Genomic DNA, 21,110 nt, shown 5'->3' on the forward strand with positions numbered 1-21,110 from the left:
GTGAAGTATAAGGAGAGGTTTGAAGCATGAAAAAGATTCAACTTGCTGTTTCAGGCTTTGAAGACAGGGAAGAGGACCAAAAAGCCAAGGAATGCAGAGGGTCTTCAGAAGCTGGAAATAGCCTTCAGCTGACAGCCACCAATAATTCCTTCAAAGCCATTATGTTAAGTTCAATAAGTCAGTCAGAGAAAGACAAATACTCTAGGATCTCTTTTATATGTGGAATGTAAAAAAACAAACAAACAAAAAAAACAACAAATGAAAAACCAAGCTCATAGATACAGAGAACAGATTAGTGGTTACCAGAAGTGAGGGGTAGGAGGATGAGAGAGATGGGTGAAGGGGGTCAAAAAGTTAAAAAAAAAAAATGTCCCATGCCATTTACCTTCATACAATATTTGGGACATATTTATACCAGAAACTGGGAGAGCCTGGGGTTCCTATGCAGCCAGAGAACAGCAGATATGAGAGAACAGGTATGATATAAGAGATATGAGAGCAGATATGATAGAACAGGCTTAGCAGTCAGACCAAATGAGCTGGACTCTGGCTTTTGTGTGTACTCAGTCAAGTTACTGCACTTCTCTGAGCCTTCCTTTCTTCATCATAAAGTAGAGCTAATAAAATCTGCCCCTGGGGATGGTATGAAGTTTTCAAAAAAATTTTTTGATTGTTAATTATCTAAATGATTCTTCCGTACTACTCCTTATCTTTGCTTCCACTACAAAAAAAAAGGAGAAAAGAAAGAAAACAGGGGTCTCAGTCCCACAACCACAAGCAACTGAATTCTCAAACGAGCAGGAAACAGATTCTCCCCTAGAACTTCCAGGAAGGAACACAGTCTTCCAACACCTTGATTTTTATCTGGTGAGATCTGTACTGGACTTCCTACCTACAAAATTATAAAATAATAAATCTGTATTGTTTTAGGCACTAAGTTGACAGCAGTTTGTTAAGGCAGCAACAGGAAACTAACATAGGGAGAGAGGAAGTTTATATGCCAGCCCTAGTTAAGTGAGCAGTCAGTTACTGAGACTGGTTCATGTAACTGAGGGTTTAGAGTTTGTTCGCAAATTAGCTGTGTAGTTTGGGGGCTAGGGGCTCAAATGCAGAGATCAGGAGACATTTTTGAGGCAAACAGTGGGAAAATCAACCCCAAAGAACTACCAAATTTTTTTTTTTTCCTTTTCTCCAACTCTTCTTCCTTGCTCCTCTGTAAGTTTCCAAATTTTATTTAGTAATTTACTTAACAAATCTTGTAAGGCCTTAGGGATCCAAAGATATAATATACATCTTTTCCCAAGTAGATCATGACCTTGTCAGTACAACAGATGTACCAATAATTCACACTGTATACTAAGAGAGTTGAACAAATACTTTCTCCTGCAACTCATTTAACCCTTGTAGCATCTTTCTATGTAGAACACTAACTGTACTGTAGATTGTAAGTAGATACTGTGTGTCTCTGTGTGTGTGAAGAAAAACACTCAAAATGGGGCAGGAGGGGAAAAATTCTGAGGAAAAAGAGAATGCTCTGCTAAGCTTTAGCTAGTTTAGTTTGCACAGTGCAGATATAGCCATGAATAATATTTTACCCCCAAAGGAATTCAAAATCAAAATATATTTTAAATGAAATTCAAAAAGAATTGTTATTAGCACTAAGCACTTACTAATTAAATCCTAAACAAACTTCTATCTTGTAAGTCATTAATATTCAAAATCGCTCTTGGATTTCTCCAATACTGTGAGGAAAAAAACAGTAATTAGTTCACTAGAATCCCATGAAGAGACAGGAACTGCATTCATTGCACACATACTCTACGTCAACACAATGTGGAGCACTTTACTGGCCTTATCTCACTTACCTCGGAAGAGCCCCATCAGTCACTCACCTCCTAGGTAATACCTTAGTCACTGAGGAATTTGAAGCTCAGAAGAAACAAGTGTGCTGGCCCACTAGCAGAGAAATATTCAAGGAAAAACAACAGTGAACCAGTAAAATTGTTATAAGTGGGACAAACTGAACAGGAAGACAAGTCAGATAAAGGTATGTAATAAACTATTAGTTTCCTATTGCTTCTGTAACAAATTACCAGAAACTTACTGGTTTTAAATAACACGAACTTATTGTCATGCAGTTCTAGAGGTAATAAGTCCAAAATCTGTCTCACTGGGTTAACGTCAAGGTGTTGGCAGGGCTGGTCCCTCCTGGAGGTTCTAAGGTAAATTTTGTTTCCCTACCTTTTCTAGTATCTAGAGGATGTCTGCATTCTTTGGCTCATGGCCCCTCCCTCCATCTTCAAGGCCAGCAAGATAGCATCTTCTAATTTTTTTCTCTGACTGACTTTCTAACCTATCTCTTAAAAGGACGCTTATGATAACATTGATAATATATAAATACAAAGATAATCTAGGATAATCTCCCCATCTCAAGATTTTTAATCACATCTGCTTAGTCCCTTTTGCCATGCCTGGTAATATATTCACAGATTCTGGGAATTATCTTTGGGGGGCCATTATCTTTAGGGGGACCATACTCAGCCTGTCACATAAACACATATAGATTAGAATCAAGGAAGAGAGTTTAGCCAAGAACAAAGAAGTACTAAAGTGGGTCAAAAACTGAGTGAAATGTCTAAGCACATCTGAGAGTCACTGTAAGAGGGACAAATTTAGAAGCAGGACATAAAAAAAAATCAAGCTAGGTCAAGGCTAATGGATTATGCAAAGTCTCTCTCCAGAGCTTGGGCAATAGCAGTGCATTCAAGAGACCCAAACACAATTCTCCCAACCATTGGCATTCCTATTCCTGCTCATGAACTGGTTTCAAGTTTCTCATAGGCCAATGTAGATTTTGCTAGCAAATAACTACCTAAAAGCTCTAAGCAGCTCCCGAGGGAAGAACCCTAAAGCTAACTGTCTCAACATTATAAGGTAAAATAATCAGGAGAAGGAAGAACCAGTGATGGCTCATAAAAGCACTGAGTTCTCTGAATTCTCAAGGCCATGCCATTTATCAGATCTAAACTGCAAGTGGTTATTATAAAATATAAGTGTGATAGGTGATAAAGAAACATCATCAGTGTCTGAGATAGAAGAAGTTAGGTTAGGGCCCATCTCACACTAATACGGCAGGTACCTAACTTGTCTCTTTATCTTCAGTTTTGCCCCACTAAATTCGTATGTCTCAATACCAAGATTATTTTTCCAAAACACACATCTGATCACCTTGCTTTCCATCTTAAACCTCTGGTAATTCTGTCTGTAGAGTGAAGTGTAAACTCTTTGGTTTAAAACATAAGATCCTAAAAGTGAGGCTACCTACTTTTATAATTTTGTCTCCTACTCCTCCTTTCTGTGTGTTAAATACTTTTGTCAAAATGGGTGTCTCAGATTAAAGATTACTTTCTCATTTTTATCTCTCTGGCTTTGTATATGCTATTCCTTTGGCTTGGAAAAAAAAAGGCCTATTCCTTCATTGGCTAGCCAATTCAAATGTCAATCACTCAGCAAAGCCTTCCTGAAACCAGCTCAGCAAAGTTTTAAGTTTTTCCTGTGTTGTGCTCCCACTGCTAACATAGAGGCATAGACAAAATGTTCCTAGTGGATGGCAAACTTAAACCCAAGCTATGCCAGTATCAGTTTCTAAAGAATCCCCTTCAGATCAGGGCACAGCAGGGGCCCCCTGGGATGGTGTTTTCATTTATGCTGCCCATCAGATCAGCTATGACACTTTGTGAAAGATTAAAAAAAAAATTCCCAAGGCTCACTCCAGGCTTACTGCATCAGAATCCATGTGAGTGGTGCTGAAGGGCTTGCAGGTATTTAATAAGCTTCACAGGTGATTCTGACACAGAAAAGGGAATGAAGATCTTCAACCAGGCTGATGCCACAACAGAGATATGTCAGTCAATGCTAGTGACTAGGAGTATGGGATCAGACCTGTAGGAAAAGGTGTAAGCCAGAGCTAAGCAGGTAGCCAGCACCACAGCTATGTAGGCTGAGACTCAGGGCACAAGAGGGCTGAAGTCAGGAAACCAAGGTGGAAGCTATTCTATATGGACCAAAAAAACATCAGAATTGGAGAAAGAGTAGGACTCAGTAAAGAATCTGGTACACATGGCCTACCTTTGACATGCTGGGTACCAAACTTGGGGAAATGAGAGTAATTCCAGAACTCACCAAATAGAGGCTTCTCCAAACAGTAACACTGCATCACCTGGAAATTTATTAGAAAAGCATCTTGGGCCCCATCCCAGGGCTACTGAATGGGCATCTGCATTTTCACCAGATCCCCAGGTGATTTAAAAGCCAGATCAAAATTTGTGAAGCACCTAAGCCTGGTTCCAGATGACACCAACGCTGCTGGTCTGTAGACCACATTATGAGAAGCAGGTTCTCATACTGAGCAAGTAGGAGAAATTCAAGTATTACCACTGTGAGCAGTTTGAAAGCAGGAGTCTCAATCAATTATCTTACCTCAGCAATTATCACAGGGCCTTAGGAACTGACAATACAGTCTATTGGTTGAGACCTCAGGACTCAGAGCTGGTTCAATTTCAACTCTACCCCTCACTGCCTGTGGTATTTTTAAGTTACTTAACTTCATTGTGCTTCAGTCTGTCATCTGGAATACAGAAATAACTGCCTCATAAGAATAAGGGAGAGATGGCATGTTATTTTTGATAGCACTGTAAGTGCTCAACAGATGATGAAAGAAAAAATTAACAGGATAATCAATTTTTGATTGATTGATTTTTGGTGAGTAAAAGAGCTCCAAAATTCTGGTGGTATAAATGATTTCAATTTAACTCGCATAATCAAGGGAAGAATGATTTAAATCTTAGTGACTGGCAGATATTCCAGTCATAAGACATCTTAGAGTATTAATATATAAGTTCTCGAAAGTGATGGGTGAAAGAATTGTCTAAAGCAAGAGGATTGCTAACCTTTTTGGAGTAGTGACACCACAATGATGTATATGAACTCTCAGAGCTCTCTTATTCTTCCCCAAATACCTAAGAAGGAAATTTTTCATGGCTTATTTTCATTAAACTAAATCTAAATAGACTTACTTGACAATATTTTCACATTTTTGCATTATAGTGTTGCAAATCCGGATTAGAATCTCTTCCATAATAAATAGTACAGTTCAAAGAAACACATTTAGTTTTATGCTAATCCTTAATATAACTTATTTTTGTCTAGTGCTTTTAAATTTTCAGAAAAACTTTCACTCCATCTACCTCATTTATCCCCATAACAACTCTACAGTTGTTTTTTCTAAAGCCTAGAAAAGTTTGTTGTTCCTGTCTGACAGTTGAGGAAATGGAAAGTGATTTTAAGTGCTCAAAGTCACATAGCTGGTTTGTGGCAGAAATGAGACTAGTTAACAAGTTTTCTAATTCCCAACCGTTTCTTTGAGCTCCCACCAGCACCACTACCACCATCTGACTGTCACAAATTATGCTGGATCCAAACCCAAGTCAAAGCCAAGTCCCCTGCTCAGCTGCCCAGTATTCTAATGCCTCTTCCAACCAAGTGTCCTTTCCCAAAAACTATGTTCTCAGTATCACAAAGGCAACAGCTTCCTAAACATATAAGACAACCTTTTTCATTTTGTTAAAGTAACTTTTCAGTTCTAGAAGTTAGAAGTCAAATTTAGAGGTGTGACTTTACTTAATTTAAAGTTTTTCAAATTTGATGAAATATAATTTTTTTTAATTTGGCTAGTTCATTCATTCACTAAATGTGACATTTGCCTATAGATTTCTCAACTCAACTTTCTTTAGAAAAAAAGTTCTAATCTATAAAAGTATTACTGTGCTTTCCAATTTTGGATACTAATTTTTATTAAGGATCCTAACACTAGGGTTTTAGAAATGAGCACAAATCTGAGACTGATAAATGATAAAGCAATGAGAACTTATTAATAAAAATCAATTAAATCTTCAAAAATACCCCCAAACAGCATGTTCTTAAAAAAGAAAACACAGACACACACACACACACACACACACACATTGTATTTAGAGACTTCAATTTAGTCATTAAACTTTAGAATTAATACTATGAAATGTTTTCCCAAAGTTAGTACACATTTTTGAAGTTTTGCTAATGTTTCTGGATAACCAATAAGGTTATATAATTTATGGCAGAACAATTATGACAGAATCACTAAAGAAAAACTGACAACTCTAAACCGACAAGTGTAAGAAATTCCAAAGTCGCACTGACAATTCAGATCTACTTCCTTTCATGCCCAAATTCACTTAATATCTCATTTGGTTTTCAAACCTCCCCTCAGAAGCAATTGGAACAAAACCATGAGCAAGCTCAATCTCCATTTGGGCATGTAACCCTTTTACAAACACAATTACAGCCAAACACTATTGTAACCTGATTTGCATTTGCACTAACTAAGTTACAAAGCACATTGAAAATGCCTGCTATGCATACTACCGACTTATTAGGAGAATATATTGCAGGGCTTCTGTGAACACTAATTAAAAAGGTTTTATCTTTCCCCTCTGGTCCACTGAAATTGTTCAAATGCCTTGCCTGCTACAACTTTGTTCAAAAACAGTTTTCAAACATGTGATCAGAGCTGGGCAACTATTTCAGGTGGCTTGATTCTGTTTCCACGGTGGATAAGGCCTGAGAGACAAAGTTTCAGTCTAAACTTTGAGCTTCCTTTCCTTTGTCATTTTGTGTTGCAACCTTAGCATTATCCAACTGTGGACTTTTATCTGTGAATATCTAAATCCTGTCTTGTGGAAAACTAATTACTGAACCACTGAGAGCTTCATAATGTCCTGCATTTAAGTCCTGAGCATCATACATAATGCATAGGCAGCAGTCTCTGCACTCTGATTACAGAACACTGTCATTAAGTGAGCAAATTAAAGATGTGAATAATTCACTGGCTGAGCTTATTGTCAGTGCTGCATTGTGAAATTAGAATTTCTAATAAGTACTGCAATTTTTTTAACCCAATTAACACAGAGAACATCTTGAGACTGATTAGTACAATAAAAATTATTACCTTATTCTTTTGCTTCACAACAGCCAAATTAAATACTGTACTTAATTATGCAGCATTCATTCCTTCTCTGCTAAAAAAAAAAAAAAACCCTATCATTTTAATAAGAGTTCTAATATTTGTAGGTAAGCTAAAAATACAGCACATGCATCTGTAGCTCACTGTCTTTTTGCAAAGTTTTTTTAAGAGTCTGAACATCAGTATTATCACCACTGGTTGATTATGGTGACACTAGTCTATTCTTGAACCAAATATTTTTTTTCTAAAAAAAAAAAAAAAAAGCACACATGGAATTGACAAAGTAACTAACCTCCTCAAATTGAGTTGAACACATTATATCTCTGCTTTTTCTTAGATCCTTAAATGCAAATTAACAAAGATTTGCCCCCACTATACTGTTTGTGATTGAGGCTGAAACATATATTTAAGAAAATTAATTGATAGGAAAACATTAAGTATCTGTAAGAGTGGGTCTTACCTCAGATGCTCATTTAGCACACAGTGATCTGTCTCACTCCTGCCACGCAAGTGGGAAAGTCCAGTTTATGCTCGGCATGATGATCCTACGCAGAGAGTGTCTGCTGCCATGTTAAATAAAGAAAATGATCATTTAAACCGGGGCTTTTGTCTCCCAATATTTCCTCCTGCTGCCCCTTTCGAATCAAAGCCCAGAGAGGCAGGCACATCTGGCGGCGGTCCCTGCCCCTGACCGCAGCTGCCTCTGGAGAGCTCCCCCCTTCCTTTCAGCTCCTCTGCATCCCCTTCCTGGACAACTTCAGCCCCCTAAAATGGGGGAAAGAAACGATGACATTGCAGGCAGAATATGAGATTGTTTGTTCAGCCTCTGCAGCCACCTCCTTCCTGTCTAGATATTTTACAGAAAGGGAATGAGAAGGGGGAAACAGCGAAGGTGCTCTGAAAATCAGTCAGACACAATGCAATAGGGAGATGGAGAGGAGGGAAAGGAGAATGAGAGAGCGAGAGAGTGTGTGTGTAAGGGGGGGGATGCTGTCAGTGCAGATAAATCTGCATATGGAAATTAGGGTTATCCTGGGTACAGTTTTATTTAACTATGATCTACTGTTTTTTTAATTAGACCAGAATTTTAGCAAAGGAAAGGAAGAAGGAAAGTGAGTCTTGAAACCAGAGAGAGAAAAACTTCTAATTCAATAGATTTAAAATTTCATAGCAACTGCAAATAGCAGATTCAGAAGTTGTAGGGAAAAGAAAAGGCACAAAAACACTAAGAACAAAACAAAACAAAAACCAGGGAATTTTTTTCCCTGTTTTGTTTAATAAACAAGAAAACCTCCCTACCTCCAGGGAGGAAAAAAAAAAGAAAGAAAGAAAGAAAAGGAAATTGGGATAAGAATGTGAAGAATTTAAAAGCCTTCTGTGGTCTGTGTAAAACCTATCCTTAAATGATAGAAGGATCATATGGGAAAAAGGAATTGTCAAAAGTAGATAATTGACATTACATGTAGAAACCAGTAGGAACACATTCTGCATTTTAATAACAGAGGTATAGAATGTTTTTTGCCTTCCTTAGAGAATACCTTTGCAGCTCTCACCCATGGCAAAGTGCTACTGACTATAATCAGTTTGAGGTTGTCATTGACACCAGCCAACTACTCCTTTTGAGGTGCTGGGAGTAAAACAATAAGGAGGTGGAGTGACCAAGACTACAGGAGATTGGCTGGAGTGCTGGGCAGTGAGCCCTCCACCAGAGATGCTGGCTGATAGCAGTTTGACCAGAAGGAAGCATGAGTTGATTTTGTAATGTGACTGGGAAATTTCATGGAATGGACTAATGTTTACTGGTCCACCTAAAACATGGCAAGCACTGAATCATTTCTCTTCTCAAGAAGTCAGAATTCAATGGAAAAAAAATTAAAAATGAGATGGTATTGCACTGTTATAAACAAAGGAGAGGTTCAGATAGTCTGGATTTGAGCAGTGTGAGGAGATGTCAATGCCCTCAAAGCTCTCCATGCACATGGTTAACTGGATCCTTCAAGACAAGCTCAGGCACTCTAAGCAAGTTACTTTGTCCCTTTGAACTCTAGTTTCTTCACCTGTGAAGTAACTGTTTTTTAAGTTTGTGACAAAAGAAAAAAAAATTAAACATCTTTTGCCTGACTCATGATAATGGCTCAAAAAATATCAAACCTATTGTCAGTTCAGATGGCACCTCCTCTATGAATCCTTTCCCAATACCTGCAAACAGGCTCAGAGGCTTCTTCTGCAAGTCTCCCACTGTTCCCCATTACATTATATCCTTGTCATTTTCAGCAGGTCTGTCTCTTTAACAATCCTTAACCAGGAGACATTTTGCCCTCAGGAGACATTTGATAATGTCTAGAGACATTATTGATTTTCACAACTCAGGAGGGTTGCTGTTGGCATCTATTACATAGAGGCCAGGGATGGTGTTAAACATGCTACAATACACAGAACAGGTCCCAACAACAAAGAATTATCAGGCCCACAACATCTACACTGTAGTAATGAGCACAGCTAGCACCCAGATCTTGGTTTCTAATAAAAGGAACTAGGGGTCCTTAGACAAAAGTCAGATTCTAGGTCAGGGGCAAGAAATATATAAGGTGATCCTAGAGCAGCTTGTAGTGATAGAAAGCAAGAAGTACTCAAAAAAACAACAAAAACTACAAAAAAAATTGATACGGGTATATCAAAGAGACACAAGAACAATCTGAAAGATCTCCCAAGGGCAAAAGTTGGAACTGTTTGAGCAATAAATACACAAAATAGTATTGGGTTTAACCTAAACTATGATATAAATATCTGCAAGTCCATACTGATATAAACAAATTATTGAAAAATAATTAAGTGAGAGAAGAGACAAATCTTCTTCACAGAAGAATCCCAAATCATTTATATAAATAATCCTCCCTCCAGGAGATGCAGCATAACTCCCCACTCCTTAAGTGTGGGACTCTCACAGTAACTTCCATATTTGGGAGTGGAGAGGCAGGACTCAAGAGAGTAACTTTATAAAGGAGAAATCTGACATAACACTACTTCAGCCAGGTGGTCAAGGTTAACATCAAACATAGTGTATGTTTGTGCCCTAACCCCAGTCTAATTATGGGGAAAAAATCAGACAAATTCCAATAGAGAGACATTCTACAAAACACCTGACCAAGACTCCTCAAAACTGTCAAGGCCATCAAAAATAGGAAAAGTTGGGAAAACTGTCAAAACTAAGAAGAGCCTAAAAAGATATAAACACTAAATATATGGTGGCTTATACGCAGAGAACTACAAGACATTGACAAAGGAAGTTAAAGATGACTCGAAGAAATGGAAAGATATCTTATGTTCTTGGATTGGAAGAATTAATATTAAAATGGCCATATTACCCAAAGCAATCTACAGATTTAATGTGATCCCTATAAATTACCCAGGACATTTTTCATAGAATTAAAACAAATAATCCTAAAATTTATATAGAATCACAAAAGACCCAGAATTGCCAAAGCAATACTGAAGAAAAAGAATGAAGCTGGAGGAATAACCCTCCTAGACTTCAGACAATACTACAGAGCTACAGTAATCAAAATAGCATGGTATTGGTGCAAAAATAGACATATGGACCAATGGACCAGAACAGAGAGCCCAGAAATAAACCCACAAAGTTTTGGTCAATTAATCTTTGACAAAGGAGGCAAGAACATACAAAGGAGTAAAGACAGTCTCTTCAACAAATGGTGGTGTGAAAACTGGACAGCTGCATGTAAATCAATGAAGTTAAAATACTCCCCTATACCATATACAAAAATAAACTGAAAATGGCTTAAAGACTTAAATATAAAACAAGACACTATAAACCTCTTAAAAGAAAACATAGGCAAAACATTACATGACATAAATCTCAGCAATGTTCTCCTAGGGCCATCTATCCAGGCAATAGAAATCAAAGCAAAAATAAACAAATGGGACCTAATTAAATTTGTAAGCTTTTGCACAACAAAGGAAACCATAAGCAAAACAAAAAGACAACCTACAGAATGGGAGACAATATTTGCAAAAGATGAGGATGACAAGAACTTAATTTCCAGAATATATAAGCAGCTCATACAACTTAATAATAAAAAAAAATAAAAACAACCCAATCCAAAAATGGGCAGAAGATCTAAACAAGCAATTCTCCAATGAAGACATACAAATGACCAATAGGCACATGAAAAAATGCTCAATATCACTAATTATCAGAGAAATGCAAATCAAAACTACAATGAGGTATCACCTCACACCAGCCAAAATGGCCATCATTCAAAAGTTCACAAATGATAAATGCTGGAGAGGGTGTGGAGAAAAGGGAACCCTCCTACACTGTTGGTGGGAATGTAGTTTGGTGCAGCCATTAAGTAAAACAGTATGGAGATTCCTCAAAAGATTAAAAATAGACTTACCATATGATCCAGCAATCCTACTCCTGGGCATATATCCAGAGGGAACCTCAATTCAAAAAGATGCATGCACCACAATGTACATAGCAGCACTATTTACAATAGCCACGACATGGAAACAATCTAAATGTCCATCGACAGATGATTGGATAAAGAAGCTGTGGTATTTATACAATAGAATACTATTCAGCCATGAAGATAATAAAATAATGCCATTTGCAGCAACATGGATGGGTCAAGTGAAGGAAGCCAGAAAGAGAAAGAAAAATTCCATATGATATCATTTATATGTAGAATCTAAAAAAAAAAAAAAAAAAAGAAAGACAAATGAACTTATTTACAAAACAGAAACAGATTCACAAATATAGAAAACAAACTTATGGTTACCGGGGGGAAAGGGAATGGGAAGAGATAAATTGGGAGTTTGAGATTTACAGATACTAATATATATATAAAATAGATAAACAATAAGTTCATACTGTATAGCACAGGGAACTATACTGGATATCTTGTAGTTAATTTATGGTGAAAAAGAATATGAAAACAAATATATGTTTGCACATGTATGACTGAAGCACTATGCTGCACACCAGAAACTGACTGTATTTCAATAAATATATATATGCAAATAAATGTATGGTGGTATCCTGGATGGGATCCTTGAACAGAAAAAGAACTTTAGGTAAAAATTAAAGAAGTCTGCATAGAGTATGGAATTTAGTTACTAGTAATGTATCAATTGATGGGTGTATTAATTGTAATAAATATACCACCTTAATGTAAAATGTTAATAATTGGGGAAAGTAGGTGTAGGTATACAGAACTCTGTACTTACTATCTTTGCAATGTTTCTGTAAATCTAAAACTGTTCTAAAAAATAAAATGTATTTAATTTATTAAAAAGCCAGATGGGCCAAAGTGAAGAAATCTTGCCCTATACTATACTATAAGCCTCTGAGAGAAAGGCACTTTGTGATTTTGTTGAGTATGTTTATAGGCTGATGTTTATAGGTGGTAGCTTGTCCTCAAAGATGACCCCCAGTGAACCATGCCTCTCAGAATTCATACTTTTGTGTGTTCCCCTCCACCTGAATCTGGGCTGGCCGTATGACTTGCTTTTGACTAACAGAGTGCAGCAAAAGTGACACTGTGTGACCTCTGAGACAAGGCCCTAAGAAGTCTTGTAGTTTTCACCTAAGTCTCTTGCATTGCCTGTTCTGGGAAAGATAGCCACTGGGTAAGAAGTCTGAATACACTGAGATCTCCATTCTATTGGAAACCCCAAGCCACCAAATGGGGGAGCTTATAGAGGGAGGAGACAGGAAGAATCAATGAGAGACAGAGAGAGATTGGGGGGGGGGGGTCCAGTCATCCCAGGCTGTTCTGCCCAGTCTAGCTGACAGAATCAATAAATGTGAGTTAAGAAACCACATTTGACATCCAGTACATTCAAGCCTACAGATGGCTATAGCCCCAGCATCTATTTGCCTGAAACAGTATGAGAGAAACCAAACAATAACTACTCAGATGATCCCAATTTACCCATAAAACTATAATAAACCATAATTAATCATTTGGTTAAGACATTAACAAATTTAGAGGTGGCTTGTTGTGACGCAGTAGATCAGTCAGTGCCTCTTAACTCAGTAGACATTCCAGAACAATGAGAAAGTTGCTTCTATGTTGTGGAAAGAAAATAATGGTGAGATTTCTTCTAACATTTTAGACCATTTCCATTAAAACAAAAACAAAAACGTATCAGTTGGTAATTTCAAGATAATGGGTTTTGCAATCAGGTATTAAAAAAGAAAGAAAGGAGGGAAGGAAGGAGGGAAGGAAGGAAGGAAGGAAGGAAGGAAGGAAGGAAGGAAGGAAGGAAGAAACGAAGAAATGTGCTTAGTATCTGAAACAGGAAGGTCAAGCTGGGATGAAAAGACGGAATAGTTTATGTGGAAAGAAAGAAATTAGTTATGGGGTTTTTTTAGGTGTATATTTTAAAACACATATTTTCCACTTAAATATAATTACAATGATTTTAAAATTTATTGAGTGCCAGTTACCTTTACATGTAGTATTAGCATCACAGAATTACATGAGATGGAAGCTACTTTAACCCCAATTTTACAGATGAGGAAATAGTGCCTCAGAATAGCTAAGTTACTTGCCTAAGGTCACCCAACTAGTGTATGTGAATAGGATTTGAATCTGGGCATTCAGACTCCAGAGTCTATTCTCTTGGCACAGTCTAACAGAGAAGATAAGCATAAATAAAATAATCATTGAAACTGCTGTAAGTTTCATAAAACTAAGTGCAGGATGCTATAATTATAAAACACATACCTGGGCCAGTTTGGGAGTTTGAGGAGGCTATGAAGGGGTTGAGGTTGAGGGGGTCACCTGGGTTAGTAAGGTCAGGTGCTTGATAGATAACTGGCCCATGAACCAGAAAAAGGCAGAGACAAAAATAGGTGTACAATTGGCTGTTGGTCGAGTATCTTTCTGAGAATTCTGATTTGTAAGGCCCCGAACACAATTTCTCTGGCACTCACCATTTTGGTAATGATGGGCTGTCACAGTATGGAGGAATGAGAGGGGAGACAAGGGGAGAGAAGAAAAAGAGAATTTAGTTTTGCTCCCCTTTATTTTAAAAAAAATCCTCAAAGGTTGTCCAAGTTGTGATCTCCATTTCCCCTCCTCTTGCCCCCTCTTGATCCACTCCCTAGAGCATCTCTCCTCATCATTCCCCTGAAGATGCTTAGACACCAATGACCTTCATTTTGCCAAATCTATTGGTAGTCTATTCTCAGACTTCATTTTTTCAAGCTACCAGCAGTATTTGGCAGAGCTGACCATCCTCCTTGAAACATTTTCTAAGCTTGGTTTCGGAGATACTACGCTCTCCTGGTTTTTCTCCCATTCCAGTAGCTATTCTACTCCTCTGTGTTCTTTAATGGAGCTTCCTCTCATCCCTGAGTTCTAAATGATGAAATGCCCAAGAGCTTAGCCCTTGAACTTATTATCTTCCTCATCTATACTCTTTCCCTAAATTATCTCAACTAAATTAATGGCTTCAAATACCATCAATATGCCAGCTCTTAAATGTATAATTCTACCTAGATCTGACCCCCACTCTGAACTGAAGCCAACTTTGTATCCAACTGCTTGCTGAATGTATTCATTTGGATAGATTCCAGAACAGATTCTGGAGCAAGGCTCTCTAAATTCAGATACTAAATTTCCTTTGTCATAGTTAGGCAGAGGATACATAGCTTCTCCGTGCCTCAGTTTCCTCAACTGCAACATGGGTACAATATTATTACTTTATCTCCCAGAGTTGCTTAAATGAGCTAATATGTTTAAAGCACGTCTTCCAATAGTGCCTGGTATCTTCCAAGTGGCATTTGTTAGTTACAGATAGGCATCTTCTTTGTGACTCCTCATTTCATCAATGACATCTTTAGTCACCTAGTTTTTTAAGCCAAAACTTAATCAAACAAAAATGGAAACTCTTCTCTTACACAACTCACAACAGTCACATCAGCCCATCCTGCCAGCACCACCTTCAAGCGTATCTCAGTTATATCTCACCACTTCTATGTCAGTCTGAGTTACTAAATTCTCTCACCTGGAGCATTCTAAGAGTATACTGTTGGTCTCCCTGTTCCTAGACTTGCCCAAATAGTTTATTCTCCCCATTGCAGTTGAAGTGATCTGTTAAGACTTGAGTTGTTTTATTCCTCTGCTCAAACACTCCAATGGTTTCCCACAGCACTCAGAGTAAGAGCCAGAGTCCTTATGGCCAGGACTTGGTCCTCCCCACTTCACATCCGCTCCAAGACTCAAGCATTTACCACTTTCCTTTCTTACTTTTCATGGGAAATCTTGCTCTTGCTCAAACACATGAGAATATGCTCCCAGAGATCAACCTGGATTGCTCCCTCACTTCAGTCAGATCTCAGCTTTAAATGTCACTTTATGAGTTAGGCCTCCCTATATAAAACAGCATACCTGCCCAGGCATTCTCTAAACCCTGCCTTTGCTTTATGTTTTTAATAGCATTCATCCATATTTTTATTTGTTATTGCCCACCCTGGCCCCCATTAGAACTTCAGCAGTAAGGCCTTATGCTCTATCTCCAGCACTTATAACAATACTTGGCTTTTAGTAGTTGCTCAAAAAATATTTGTTGAACTAATGAATGTATGTAATTTTTTTCTGGGCCAATTATTAATTCCAGAATTTTTTGAAAGTTTTTTCCTAATCAGCCCACATGCTCCCATTCCTACCCAACCTCACTCCAGTCATTCTACCCATTAAAGATAAGATCTGGCCCTGGTGTTAGCACACTGAATTATGCCTTCCTAGAGCTGTTTCACATATGCACAGTCTCAGCCATCTCTTTCTTTTCAAGCTGATAAGTAAATCTTTTCAAAATGACTAAGCCACAGTTTTCCTGTGATGCCACTTTTCTATTTAGAGAGAGAAATCTAGTGTATTAATTATGATAGTTTAAGGAAAATGAGATAATTATAATGATACATAATTGTATTCTTGAATAAAAGGGTAAGAGCATCGATAGGTCACAAAAGTTATCAGAACTAGGAAATTTAAAAGCCTTTAAAAACAACTCAGCTCTTCTCTCAGTTTATTTTTTGCTTATTCCCAGCCTCATTCTCATTATGTTTAATTCTCTTCCCTTTCTTTGGCCACAGGGTCTTTGATTTGTACTCTTCTAGGCTTTTTTCTCTTCTCTCTGTTATCTGGCTATCTCTAATTATTTCTGTATGTGGTGGAAGGTGGTTGTCCCACAGCTCCTGAATCAGAATCACCGCAGATCAAGAGCCCAGGACAGAATAAGCTAGCCCTTTTCAGTTCCCATTACAAATCCTTTAGAGACAATCCTTTGGCTGACCAGAGAGGCAGTCTTTTACCATACACATGGTTGCCAAAAGGATGACTTTCTAGAATGTGTAGGGGGAAGGATAGGGGCAAAAAGATTCTTAAGGAATGAAGGTCATGGTGAACTGAACAGATAACCACCCAAAGTTTCCACTGCCACTAGAAATCAGGTGTAAATAATCTGCAGTCTGTGGAATCTGACACCAACTAAAAATCAGGATTATTCTTCTTTCCACCTTAGGTTGGTTTGGTCATTTCTAATATTCAAACAATAAAAACATGTATAGAGTTTTTTTGCCCCTAAAGTGTGCCTTCATTTCCACCTTCCAAATTTTAACTAGTAACTTTTTGGTGTATAATCTCCTTGTAATCATACACATATAACTTCAGTGTGATATATAAATGAGTTCAATAGAACAAAAGCTACTTCAACTTTCAACTACCCATTTCATCAACTTCAGCCATCTTTAGCTGTATATCTCGCATTACTCCTGTTAATGAAAAATTGTCCTTGATCCTATTAGAGGTCAATATGTCATCTGCGTGGTGAATACAATTCCCCCTTGTCTTAATGCCCGCAGTCCTGCAATCATTCCCTTCCTCTTCAGCATCATCAACTTTTCCCTTTATACTTGATTGCTATAACCTCACACACATGTTCTAATACTGCCTATCTTTAAAACCTCATCTCCTGATCCCCACATCTCCCTCTTGCCCTAATTTTCTGTTCTATTTTAAATTAAATTCCTGGGTAAAGCTTCTATATTTGCTGACTCACCTCCCATTTTCTATCCAACTCACTCCAGTCTAACATTTTCCCCAACCACTACTCAACTAAAATGGCTTTCATCAACATCAGTAATGACCTTGCCAAATTCAATGGTTAATTTGTTTTCTCTTAGAATTCCATTTATCAGCAGCATTTGATATAGATTTCCCATTCTTTTATGAAAATCTCTTGGCTTTTGTGACAGATACCACACCATACTGTACACAGTTGAGTTTTCTCCAGAGAAATGGCTTTACTTCTTGCCTTTCTTTGCTGCCATTTTCCTGTTTACTAGCCCTCTGAATATCTAAATTTTTATTTTAGCTTTTAGATTTAGAACTATGATCCACATTGAGTTAAATGTTGTAAACAGTACAAAGTAAAGATCAAACTTCATCGTTTAGTGTATCATATCCAATAGTTTTACCACCATTTGTTGAAAATTGTCTTTTCACCATTGAATTATCTTTCCCCAAAATCAACTGACCATATCTATAGGGGTCTATTCTTGGATTCTATTCTGTTCCATCGACTATGTGTCCTTAGACCAATACCACATAGTTTTGATTATTGTAGCTTTATAGTAAGTCCTGAAATCAAGTACTGTGAATTTTCCACTACTATTCTTATTCAAAATTGTTTCTAGATGCTTTTCATTTCCATATCTATTTTTGAAAGCATAAGTGAATTTCTATAACGAAAAGACCACTGAGATTTTGATTAGCATTCAACTGAATTTGTAGACAGATGTTGGAAGAACATCTATATCTTCTATGTCTATTTAATTGGGTATACTTGAACTTCTCTCAGAAATATTTCTTACTCCTCAGCATACAAAATCTGGTGCATATTTTGTTAAATTTATCTCTATGTACGTTTGATGCCATTAAAATGGTATTGTTCTCTAATATTCAATGTCTAAATGTTCACTGCTTGTTTATAAAAATACAATTCATTTTGTATAGTAACATTGAAACTTGTGCCACCTTGCTGAATTCATTATTAGTTCTAGTAGTTGTTCTTGTACATTTTAAGGATTTTCTACATAAATGACTATTTATGTCACCTGAGAATGATGACTAGTTTTCCTACCTCATTTCCAATCTGTGTGACTTTTCTTTCTTTCTCATACTTTGCTGCATTGGTTAGTTACCTCCAGCACAATGTTACATTGAAGCAGAGAAAACAGACATCCTTGTCTAGTCCTCAATCTTAGGAAGAACGCATTCATTTTCATAATATTAACAGTAGGTTTCTCACGGTTGCCATTTATCAGTTTAGGGAAACTTTCTTCTATTCCTACTTTTCTGAAAATTTTTATTGTGACTGGATGTCGAATTTTTCAAGTGACTTTTATTTTCATATTGAGATGACAGTGATTTTTCTTTTTACAGTCTTTTGATATAATGAAGTACCCTAATTGTGTTTTGAAATCTTAACCAAACTTGCATTCCCAAGATGAACCTGATTTTTTTTTTAGCATATGTCATCTTTTTTATGTACTGCTAGATTTTACTTGGCAAAATTTCTGCCTCTTTGTGCATGATATTGTACTTTCCTATTCTTGTCCTTGTCATTTTTTTAAATCAGTGTAATACTGGCCTAATTAAATGAGTTTTGAAGTATTCCATCCTCTTCTAATTTCTTTAAGAGTTAGTATAGAATTTGTATTATTCCTTCCTTAAATGTTTGGGAGAATTCAATAGTAAAACCATCTGGTCCTGGAGTTTTCTTGGAAGAAGTGTGTGATGTGTGTGTGAGAGAGAGTTTTTAAACTAAGGATTAAAATTATTAAGATGAATATAGAGATAGTTGAGTTATATTTTTCTCCTTTCGTAAGCTTTAGTAGTTGGTATCTTTCAAGGAATTTATCTATTTCTATTTTTCTAAAATATATTCTAATTTTTATTATTTCAATCCTTAAAAGTTGATAAAATTTATTTTATGGCTCAAAATATGGTCTTAGTGAATGTTCCATGTGCACTTGTTGAGTTTATTCTGATATTGCTAGATTGAATCACCTATAAATGTCAATTACATCAAGTTGGTTGGTAATGCTGTTCAAGTCTTCTTATCTATACAAATTTTCTGTCTACTTAGTCCACCAATCACAGAAAGAGGAGTGCTGAGGTCTCCATAATTATTGACTTGAATATTTCTTCCATAAGTGATAGTATTTTGTTCTTTATGTAAATTGAAGGTCTGTTATGTGATACATATATACACTTACTATTGTGCTTCTTGATAAAATTGTCTCCATTTCTGTCAGATTCGCTATCTTTCTTCAGCCTGAATGATACCCAATGAGCCTGAACTTTAGAGGTTACATCTTTGCCCTCTGCTTTTAGGTTGGTTTTAGCAATGAAAGACACCAGTTAGACATTGGACTGTGGAGGGAAAGAGGTTTGGGTATAGGTTACCTCAGAGATATTGTGGGTTTGTTCCAGACCACCATAGTAAAGCAAATATTATAATAAAGTGAGACACAAATTTTCTGGTTTCTCAGTGCAAATAAAAGTTATGTTTACACTATACTGTAATCTGTTAAATGTACAGTAGCACTAGGTCTAAAAAAGGTACATACCTTAATTAAAAAATAGTTTATTGCTAAAAAATGCTAACCATCATCTAAGCCTTCAGCAAGTCATGATCATTTGCTGGTAGAGGGTCTTTCCTCATTGTTGATGGCTGCTGACTGATCCGGGTGGTGGTTTCTGAAGTTTGGGGCGGCCGTGTCAATTTCTTAAAATAAGACAATGAAGTTTGCCATAGCGAGTGACTCTTTCATGAATGATTCCTTTGTAGCATGTGATGCTGTTTGATAGCCTTGTACCCACAGGAAATCTTTCAAAATTGAAGTCAATCCTCTCAAACCCTGTCACTGCTTTATCAACTAAGTTTACGTAATATTCTAAACCCTTTTTGTCATTTCAACAATTAAGTTCACTGTCTTACATGAGTCCAGTTCGTAGCACCCTAAAACAATTACAAGAGTAACATCAAAGATCACTGGTTATAGATCACTATAATAAATGAAAAGCTTGAAATATTGTGGTAATTACCAAAATGTGACACAGACATGAAGTGAGCAAACACTGTAGGAAATATGGCGTCTATAGACTTCTTGGGCGCAGGGTTGCCACAAACCTTCAATTTGTAAAATACACAGTATCTGGGAAGCACAACAAAGCAAAACACAATAAAATGAAGTCGGCCTGCACTTAATCCTTCCAGCTTCTCCCTGATGGGTTCAGGTTGGCAGTGTCTACGCTCTTCCATGAAGGCACCATAAGTGGCTATCGGGTAGGTGGTTGTCTCCTACAGCAGTAAGTCTCCCTGGGCCCTGGTAATCCCTTTTCCCTTACCATTTAGGCTTAACGGTAACAATGACTCTCATTAGTTCTGGGTGCCGCTGATATAAAAAGTGTTATACTACTAGCTTAAATTATTTACAGAGAAGTCATTTAGTTCTTCCATTCCACTCATTGGTTCAACAAAATTGATCACTCAACATCAGGTGCTTGAAAAAAGAAAAGGGGACCTATTTGGATGTTTTGAGTAGAGGAAGAAGGAACAACGACTATCTGTTGACTTAGTTCTCCTAAACTCAGTGTCACGGCCCAACATTCTCATACCTAGGCACTATTTCCTAGAAATTGTTGTAGATGACACTATGTGTAATGCTAGAGACGCCACATGGACCATTAATGAGACGTAGTGAACCCCAACAAAGCATCAGGTCTCACAGTACAACAGCTGAGCGTAACAGACAGCATACAACACAGCGGCCCTAGGTCGCAGTTGAAATACAGTTTTTTCCCACCTCATTCCATTTATCAGAAACTATATGGTATTGGTTTGAACAGAGAAAAGTGCTGACAGTTCACTATTTAGGAATTAAACCCAGGAAACTGTATTGTGGAGGATGGGCAATGGGGAATACTCAAATTATAGCAAGACATTTAAA

The 21,110-nt window shown here is 37.2% G+C and overlaps 1 long non-coding RNA gene across 3 annotated transcripts in view; it reads right to left on the bottom strand.

The window, feature by feature from the left end:
• LOC105092251 (uncharacterized) overlaps window positions 1-21,110 on the bottom strand; it is an 855,833-nt gene that overhangs the window by 834,121 nt on the left and 602 nt on the right. For 2 of the 3 annotated variants that reach the window (XR_010381298.1, XR_004138212.2), the window contains exon 2: window positions 7,521-7,623. This is a non-coding gene — a long non-coding RNA (uncharacterized LOC105092251). Of the gene's footprint in view, window positions 1-7,045; window positions 7,113-7,520; window positions 7,624-21,110 lie in introns of all 3 variants that reach the window. The other variant, XR_010381299.1, reaches the window with a different exon arrangement.

This window comes from Camelus dromedarius, chromosome 6 (genome assembly GCF_036321535.1).
Source record: "Camelus dromedarius isolate mCamDro1 chromosome 6, mCamDro1.pat, whole genome shotgun sequence".
In the NCBI taxonomy this organism is placed as follows: Eukaryota; Metazoa; Chordata; class Mammalia; order Artiodactyla; family Camelidae; genus Camelus; species Camelus dromedarius.